The 8,105-nt window shown below is 51.7% G+C and overlaps 1 long non-coding RNA gene across 1 annotated transcript; it reads left to right on the forward strand.

Annotated features, from left to right (window-relative positions):
• Positions 1–1,682: 1,682 nt before the first annotated feature.
• LOC132680678 (uncharacterized) lies at positions 1,683–3,868 on the forward strand. The gene is made up of 2 exons (XR_009610661.3): positions 1,683–2,078; positions 2,437–3,868. It is a non-coding gene; the product is annotated as an uncharacterized LOC132680678 (long non-coding RNA).
• Positions 3,869–8,105: the final 4,237 nt, after the last annotated feature.

Below are 8,105 nucleotides of genomic sequence, written 5' to 3' on the forward strand. Positions count from 1 at the left end.
ACGGTTCCGACGAAGAGAACTGGGCACAGAAACACGAACTCAGCCTTTGTCGAGGTGATAGCACGTGACCATACATTTCATCTCAGGGGGACAACCGGAATGCATGTTCTGTTTCCGGGGATAAATGCACATTGGAACAGCCAGACGCAAGCAGGTCAGCAGAGTCGGATGTGGTTGTCCGGCCCCATCTGGTCCCCTCAATGCTGGCCCTCTGGCTGTCCCAGCAAGGACTACGAGAGTAGCCAGTTAGATCTGACCCCACCCTGAGATCTTGGGGCTCTGTTCCTGTCCCTGCCGCAACACAGTATGGGGGTCATCCTCTGGGTCACTCTCGGCTTGCCTTCAGCCCCAGAAGCTGTCCCTCCGTGTTGACTACCACCACTGGGCCCCCGAGTGGCCAGAGAAAAGATGAAAAATGAGCCAATCCTATAATTAGCAAAGCATTAAGGGGAGGGACTTCTCTGTCTCATTTTTGCCCGAGCGCCTCCAGCATCTTGTCCTAGCACCTCATCAAGAGACCATGCTGTGTGCCCAAACTGGATCATTCCCTCTTCAATAACTAGATTCCTAATGTTCAGACAGAGGGCTTCTTCTCATTAGAGAAAACACTTTTCTTGTTCCCATGCTGATTCGGACTCCTTGGGTTGCCTTTATCCTTCTCCATACCCTGCGGTTATGTCTTTTTAAAATAGCCATGGGAAGCTTGGCTTTCAATCAGATCGTTAACTGTCTTTGGGGGGGCCCATCCAAATGGTTTAATTAATAACTACAAGCTTGTTGCAAGTATCATTAATTAACGCGTTGGATAAAATAAACCATGCAAATGACAGGAATGTTTGAACAAAGTTGCTCTGGGCGGAGACCAGCAAAAACACGCCTCACGAGGCGTTCGGAACCGCGCTCTGCACACACGTGGAGAGGAGGCAGATGGCCTCATCTGGATTCAGTTTGGGGAGACAAAAAAGGTTTTCCAATTAAAGTCACTTAAAAAACAGACTTCACAATGAGGGAGACCAAGCATTTAAAAAAAAAAAAATCCCTGACATTTGTAAGGTGTGGGTTTGGAAAATACCTGCTTTCCCTTCCTTGCAGGGGAGTGGGTTTGGGGAAAGTCCGATTGGAAAAGCCCAACTGGATGCACATCAGCTGATGGCGACTTTGACCTTATGGCTCAGGAACCGTCTGTCCTGCTGAAATGCACATCCAAAGCCCTGGTCCCTGCGGGCAACCAGAACGATTTGGCGTTCCACCACCTAACTCCGTCGGCTTCCGTGTTTTTCACGTTTAGAGAAAGAGGTGTTGGTTGATTGGTGTTTGTGATGAGGAAGCAAGAGAAAAGGGGACGTAGAGACAGCTCTGGAAGTGTGCAGTCACCTGGCACGATGAGCTCTGCGGCGGTTGGGCGGGGCCGTGATTTTGCTCCGAAAATGATTTTAGCTACAAGTTGCTCATTTAACTTAACAATTAGCTGTTATGTCCTGGCAATCACTGGCATACTTACCAGTTCTTGTAACATGGGAACACTTGGCTTTACAAATGTTTTTCAGATGTAGTGAGACCTTCATGTGTCCTCAATTTCACAATGAATGGAGGAGTATGTAAAGTAATCATTTGAGTTTCCTATTGCTATTTCCATACTTTGAGGCCTCATCATTTTTTCAAGTCTGAAACATTTCCAAAGCTCCTTGAAAACACACGTAAGCCTGAGGCTCTTTATCTTGGCGGCTAAAGAATACAAGGGGTCAGCCTCTCTCTCGGGAAAATGCTGAGTCTCATGCAGAACTAATTCTCCTTGATGGTCAAAGTACATTCTCACTGGAACGTCCCGAGGTGGGTGCAGAAGTATAATTAACCCCCTTTTCTAGGTTCTAGGTTCTAGGTTCTAGGTTCTAGGTTCTAGCTCCCAGAATGGTGACTTAACAAACATGTACTCTCTCTGAGAGTCCTTCCACGATGGGTCCAAGGGGACAGGTTTCTCTGCTGCACGTGCTCATTCAGGGACCCAGGTTCTGTCACCTTGCTGTTTTGCTGTCGCTTAGGGTATCGCTGTCATCTGTGTGGTTGCAGTTCACAGGCAGGTGGAGGGCAGGGCGGGGCACGGGCTCCATGACTTAAGGCCCAGAGGCAGCGGTGGTGCCTGTCGCCCCCACCCACATTCCAGCGCTGATGCGTCTGGTCACACGACCACGACAAACTGCACAGGAGGTCGGGCAGGGGAGGAATCTCCCACGGAGTAGCCAGGAGCTCGACCAGCACTCGGTCCCGTGGAAGAAGTGGGAGGTGGGGGGGCGGGGATACCGCGGATGTCCCCCGTCCCGTGCCAGCTCTCCCAGACTCTTCCACGCGTCACCCCAGCCACCACGGTTCAGGAACGAGAACATCCCTGTCCTTGCGGGAAGTCCATGCTTCCTCATTCTGCTTTCGCTTTACAGGCAGGATTTGTCGAGCCGGCCCAGAATGTCTTCTAATGCTGAAGAGTAAGGAGGTGACGTCTGTGACTCACAAAACAGCCCCGTGCACCTGCTAGGGAAGCCAGACTTTTTTCCTCCGACATAACAAATTAGAACCCATCTGGGATTTGAGAAGCCTGAGCTAAGGTTTCCTGGATCTGTTTGCATACGGGGCAGTGATGAAAAGCAAAGAAAACGATATGTTTAAAGAACCCTTCTGTGTCAAGTAGAAGGAAAGCTTAAGAATTCTTATACATTTCACTCTGGTGTAGGATGGTGATGTGTAAGGATCTGAAAATAATTTAACCCATTCACAGTACTTCTATTTTTTTTTTTAATTTTTTAAAATCTGTGCTGTTAGCACAGAGCCCGATGCAGGGCTCAAACCCACAAACCATGAGATCAGGACCTGAGCCGAAGTCAGACACTCAACCGACTGAGCCATCCAGGCCCCTATCCACAGTACTCCTAAGTGCCGGGCACGGTTCTAAGACCTGAGGAATGATAGTTCCTCTAATCCTTACAATGATATTTTGAAATAAGGACTGTTGTACCCATTTGAGGGATGTGGACACGGAGGCAGAGAGGGAGACAGAACTTGCCCCCCGTCACACAGCCAGTAAGCAGTGGATCTAGGATTTGAAGTTAGACAATCTGGCTCCAGAGTCTGTGCCCACGGGCCAGCAACCTTTCTCAGGAACATCAGCTGGTACACATGTTAGGCTCCGCGGGTTGTGCCGCCTGTCACAGCTACTCAGCTCTGTGGCCGAAGGGCAAAGCAGCCACAGAGAATGTGGAAGCGAGCTAAGTGTGGCCGTGTTCCAGTAAGACTTTGTCTGCGGACGCCGAACTTCGAATTTCATGTAATTTTCACGTGTCACAAAATAGTCTTCTTCTTTTATTTTTTTTACTCAACTATTTAAAAACACAACAGCCATTCTTGGCTCGCAGGCTGTTTGCTGGCCCCTGGTCTTTGCAAGTAACCTTGACGCCCCGTGGATTCCTGAAACTGTGAGTCCTTTCCTGAGCCTGACTACACTGGGCGCTCCGAGAAGAGCCTCCTGTGCCCTGGAGACCCGCCCCCTCCACCGAGAGGAGGAAGGCCCTCCTATGTCGTTAGAACTTGGTAGAAGGAGAAGGTGAAGTGTCCCTGTAACCAGGCGTCATGTGGCCAATGAGGATGTGGTCATGTGGCCAGTGAGGACCGGGGCCGGGACCTACCGATGGACGGGCAGGCAGGATTTGGGTTGGCAATCAGAGCACTCACAGGAGCTTAGAGAAATGGGGAAATGAAGAAAGGAGAAAAAAGGGCGGGTGTATGGTGCAGAAGGATGAGAGGCACGGACACGGAGCCTCGTCTCTGCAATTTCCCGTCAAAAGAACTCAGGCAGCCTCTCGGGCAGCGAGCGCTCAGAGAACACATTCCACAAAGCCCGTCCTCACCTGGGTCTTCCGTCAGTTTGGTGACAGCCTGGTGGACAGCCAGGCTGCTTGGGACAGGCCGGGACTGACATAGATACTGGGGGCGCGCTGGCCTGGCGGCCGCCCCAACTGCTTCCCACCGTGGGTCAGATGGCACCAGAGGGACCTGGGTCTTCTCCACGTGCCCAGCTTGCAGCCCCGGGGTGTTCTGGCCGCCTCCGGAGCTCCCTTTGGGGCCTTCTCGGTCCGGGCGCTGGCTCCCCTCTGTGTTAATTTCCAAGTGCCACGTGTTGGGGGCGGGACTTCCCATAACAGAAGTAGCTCTGGGGACAGGAAGTCCAGGCCACAGTGTCTTGAGGGCTCTAGGGAAGAATGCACCTCCCGATTGCAAAGATGAACGGTGATGATGGTGTTGATGATGGTGACGTTCTCACTCATACCAGCCACCCCCTGTCCTCACAGAGGCACGAAGAAGATTACCGCCCTGGAAATCTATGTCCTGGCACTGCATTATTAATTATTACGACTCCCCTGGTCTGTTTTTGAGGCGGCTGCTATCATCATGGCTCCTTGCGTACGGACGTTAAGAGACGTCACGGATGTTTGAGCTAAAAATTAGTCACGTAGGGCGGGCAACAGCTCTGTCGAGTTCTAGGGGTATAACTGGGGAGAGGGGTCTACAATCATTATTCCCCTGTCCCTCACAGAGAAATCGAGACCCAGAGAAGTCAGACTTGCCCAAGTTCTCGCGGTGAGTCAGAGCTAGAAACATCTCGAGCCTCGAACCTCAGTTGCCACAACCATCCCCTTGCAAATGTTTTTAAAACGGGGGTTCACGCTTGGCTCGCACACCCCACGTTTTTCCAGTGAGAGGCTTATAAACTACCACGGGTTAGTTTCACTTGGTCAAGCGGTCAACGCGGGGAGGAGACTCCAGACGGAACGCCCGCCCCCTACTCCATAGGGTGAGCCAAGGTTGAAGGAGCGGGGCCTTTTGCTGGGGGGCCTGCTTCAGGGACACTCTTCCTGTGAGTGTTTCCTGGGGCTGTGGGACAGGAGGCCTCTTCCCCCACTGTGTCTTTCTGTTGAACCTTGACATGACTTTGCAGTTTATAGGCTGGGAAGTGTCAACTTTTTAAGAGAGCTTGAAGGAAAAAAAAAAAAAAATCCATGCTTCAGCATGGGAGGTGCTAAAAATAAGGGCTTCTTAGTTTCCAGAAGAGCAGAGAAATGAACAAACAGGCCAGAAGCAAATGTGGTTATTTCTGCCGGGAGTTTTCTTTCTCTCAACGGTCCCCTGGAGCTGTAAGATGCAAATACAGATTGATAGATTTTTGTCATTAATTCAGAAGCCATTTCTTGGACCCCCATCTATGTGCAAGGCGACGGGCCCAGCTGCCAAATTTCTGAGAGGTTGGAGGTGCTCCCGGGGACGTTAGGAGGGAAGAGAGGTCAGGGCCATTCTGAGAAGCCCATCTTCTGTCTCAGAAAATTCCCAAGGTCCCCGGCGGTCATAGCCACAGTGCCCCATTTTGGTCGCCGAATGGATGCATACCTGGGAATTGAGACTGTGCCTGTTCAGGTGGGGACAGGGCAATGGGACTCGATACGAGGCAGGGCGGTGCAGGTGGCAGGCCTAAGGAAGTTTCCGTCCCATCCTCCTGGCACAGGGGTAAATGCCAGCCTTGTGTCCAGTGCGTCCGTCCCCGGGACCCTGCTCAGGCGTGTCCAAGGCCAACAGCATCGGCTTCCCCTGGGAGCTTGCAGACCTCCTGGATCTGTCTGCCTTCTCACCGGCCCCCTGGGGGAAGGGGGTCGTGTGAGCATTAACACCTCGTGGGTCTTGCTCTAGACTCCACAGGCGTGGTGTCCCCCTGTGACCCCACACTTCCGCCCCCTTTTGGAAAGCGGGTCTCCCGAGCACAGCTCTTTCAAGAAGATCTGCTTTCTCTCACGCCCAATTTGCCCAGGACATTGGGGGGGGGGGGGGAGGATGGGCATCTTCTTTGCTTCCAGAACTTCCACTGCTTTCTTCAGACACCACAGCTCTCGTGAAACCCATCGAGGTATCGGGCCTGGGTCTTGTCGGACTGTGAGCAGTCTGGGATCGGCCTGTCGATCCTTCAGAGTCATGGACACTGCCAGGTGGCTCGGGGCTCCTGGGTCAGGGACAGAGGGCTTCGTTATAGTAGAACAAGCATCATAATCTTTGCTTTAAAATATAGCATAGGAGCGCCTGGGGGGGTCAGTCGGTTGAGCGTTGAACTCTTGGTTTCAGCTCAGGTCATGATCTCACAGTTGGTGAGTTCGAGCCCTGTGTTGTGGGACCTGCTTGGGATTCTCTCTCTCCTGCTCGCTCTCTCTCTCTCTCTCTGCCCCTTCGGTGTTAGGCGTGCTCTCTCTTCTTCTCTCAAAATAAATACACTGAAAAAAAAATTAAAAATATGTAGTGTATTAAAAATAAATTAATTTAATTAAATATAGTGTATTGGTAGAAAACTTGAGGTATAGTAAGGCCGACAGATTGGAAAGATGGGTTGTTACCCACATTTCCCGAGGGGAGGGAGGTGCCTCGCCATGGGGGCCACTTGGGGAAGCACCAGGGTAGGTCAGGGGCAAATATTTACCATCTTCACAGAAGTTTCCTGTCTCCCGACCCTGGGCTGTGAAGGTAGGGAGGAAGCAGGAGGGAATCCGCGTCTCCCTGCCCTAGCCTGGACGGTACCTACGAGACTCTGTTCCCGTTCCCCGAGCCCCATGCGCCCACAGGGCTGCTGGGAAATGTAGTGCCCGGCTGGCAAGCACCTTCTCTGTAGCAGCCCTGCTCCACAGGTGTGAGTTTGGAGCTAACCCTCTCCGTCACATCTCTGGTCCTTCCTCCAAGACTCAGTGGACCGTCTGTCCATTCTGAGGCCTCAGAGCTAGCTGCATGGGCTTCAAACAAATCAGGCCCACGCCTGGCTTTCAGATTCAAGAACCAGAAGCTCAGTGCAGTGAAGGCCGCCGAAAGGGCCCTCAGGAGTGCAGGGCATGGGGTGTGGCCGGAGGGGACGAGCAGGTGGCCAGGAAGTCCTGTTTTCCATCCTGGAGGAAACTGATCCCCAGCTGAGCTTTCACTCGACAGCTGTGTGGTCTGTTGCCAAAATATTCCGTCTCCTAATTCAGCAACATGGGGCTCTGCTTGGAGAGCTTGGGGAGTTTTTGTTTAACGGATATAGGATTTTGGCCTGGGATGACGGAAAGTTCTGGAGAGGGACGGTGGGGGTGGGGATTCCAAAACAGTGTGAATGGACTTAATGCCACTGAATGAACTGTATACTTAAAAGTGGTTAAAGGGGTAAATTTTATGTTATGTGTATTTTACCATAATTAAGGATAAAAACAAGGGGCGCCTGGGGGGCTCAGTCAGTTAAGCATCCAACTCTTTCTTGACTCTGGCTCAGGTCATGATCCCAGGGTCATAGGGTCGTGCCCCAAGTTTGGTTCTGTGATGGTGTCTGCTTGGGATTCCCTCTCTCTCTCTGCTCCACCCCCCCATTTGTGCTCACTCTCTCTCTCAAAAAATAAAAATAAAAACAAACAAAACAAAAACTCTTAAAAGGCAGACCTTTTCAAATGCTTCTGTAATTTGCTATAATAGTCCCTCATATCAAAGCCTTTCTGGTGTATTGAAGACCTGCTCCAAAGGGAAAAAGATAAAAGAAGCCAGTGTCATTTCCTGGACCTTTTAATACCATCAGCATTGCATACCTTTCTTACCCATAAATTCTGGAAAGTTCTAGGTGGCACATGGGAGTTCCTGGAATGAGAGTTTTGGGAGGGGTAATCCGGATCCCGAATCAAACCGGATTGAGAGCCAGAGTCCTCACAGGGTTTGGAGGCAAAGTTGGGGGTCATGGGACCACGATGCTCGCAGTGTAGGAAGGGATGAGGCTTTGCAGGGGGTTGAATAGTTTCCCCTCAACACTTAAGCCCGCCTGGAACCTGTGAACGGGAACTTTTTTGGAAACAAGGTCTTTGCGGATGTCATCAGATGGATCTCGATTGAAAATCACATCCTTGGGGCGCCTGGGTGGCTCAGTCGGTTGGGCGGCCGACTTCGGCTCAGGTCACGATCTCGCGGTCCGTGGGTTCGAGCCCCGCGTCGGGCTCTGTGCTGACAGCCTGGAGCCTGTTTCGGATTCTGTGTCTCCCTCTCTCTGACCCTCCTCCGTTCATGCTCGCTCTCTCTTT

This window comes from Panthera onca, chromosome A1 (assembly GCF_046562875.1).
Source record: "Panthera onca isolate mPanOnc1 chromosome A1, mPanOnc1 haplotype 2, whole genome shotgun sequence".
Lineage (NCBI taxonomy): Eukaryota > Metazoa > Chordata > Mammalia > Carnivora > Felidae > Panthera > Panthera onca.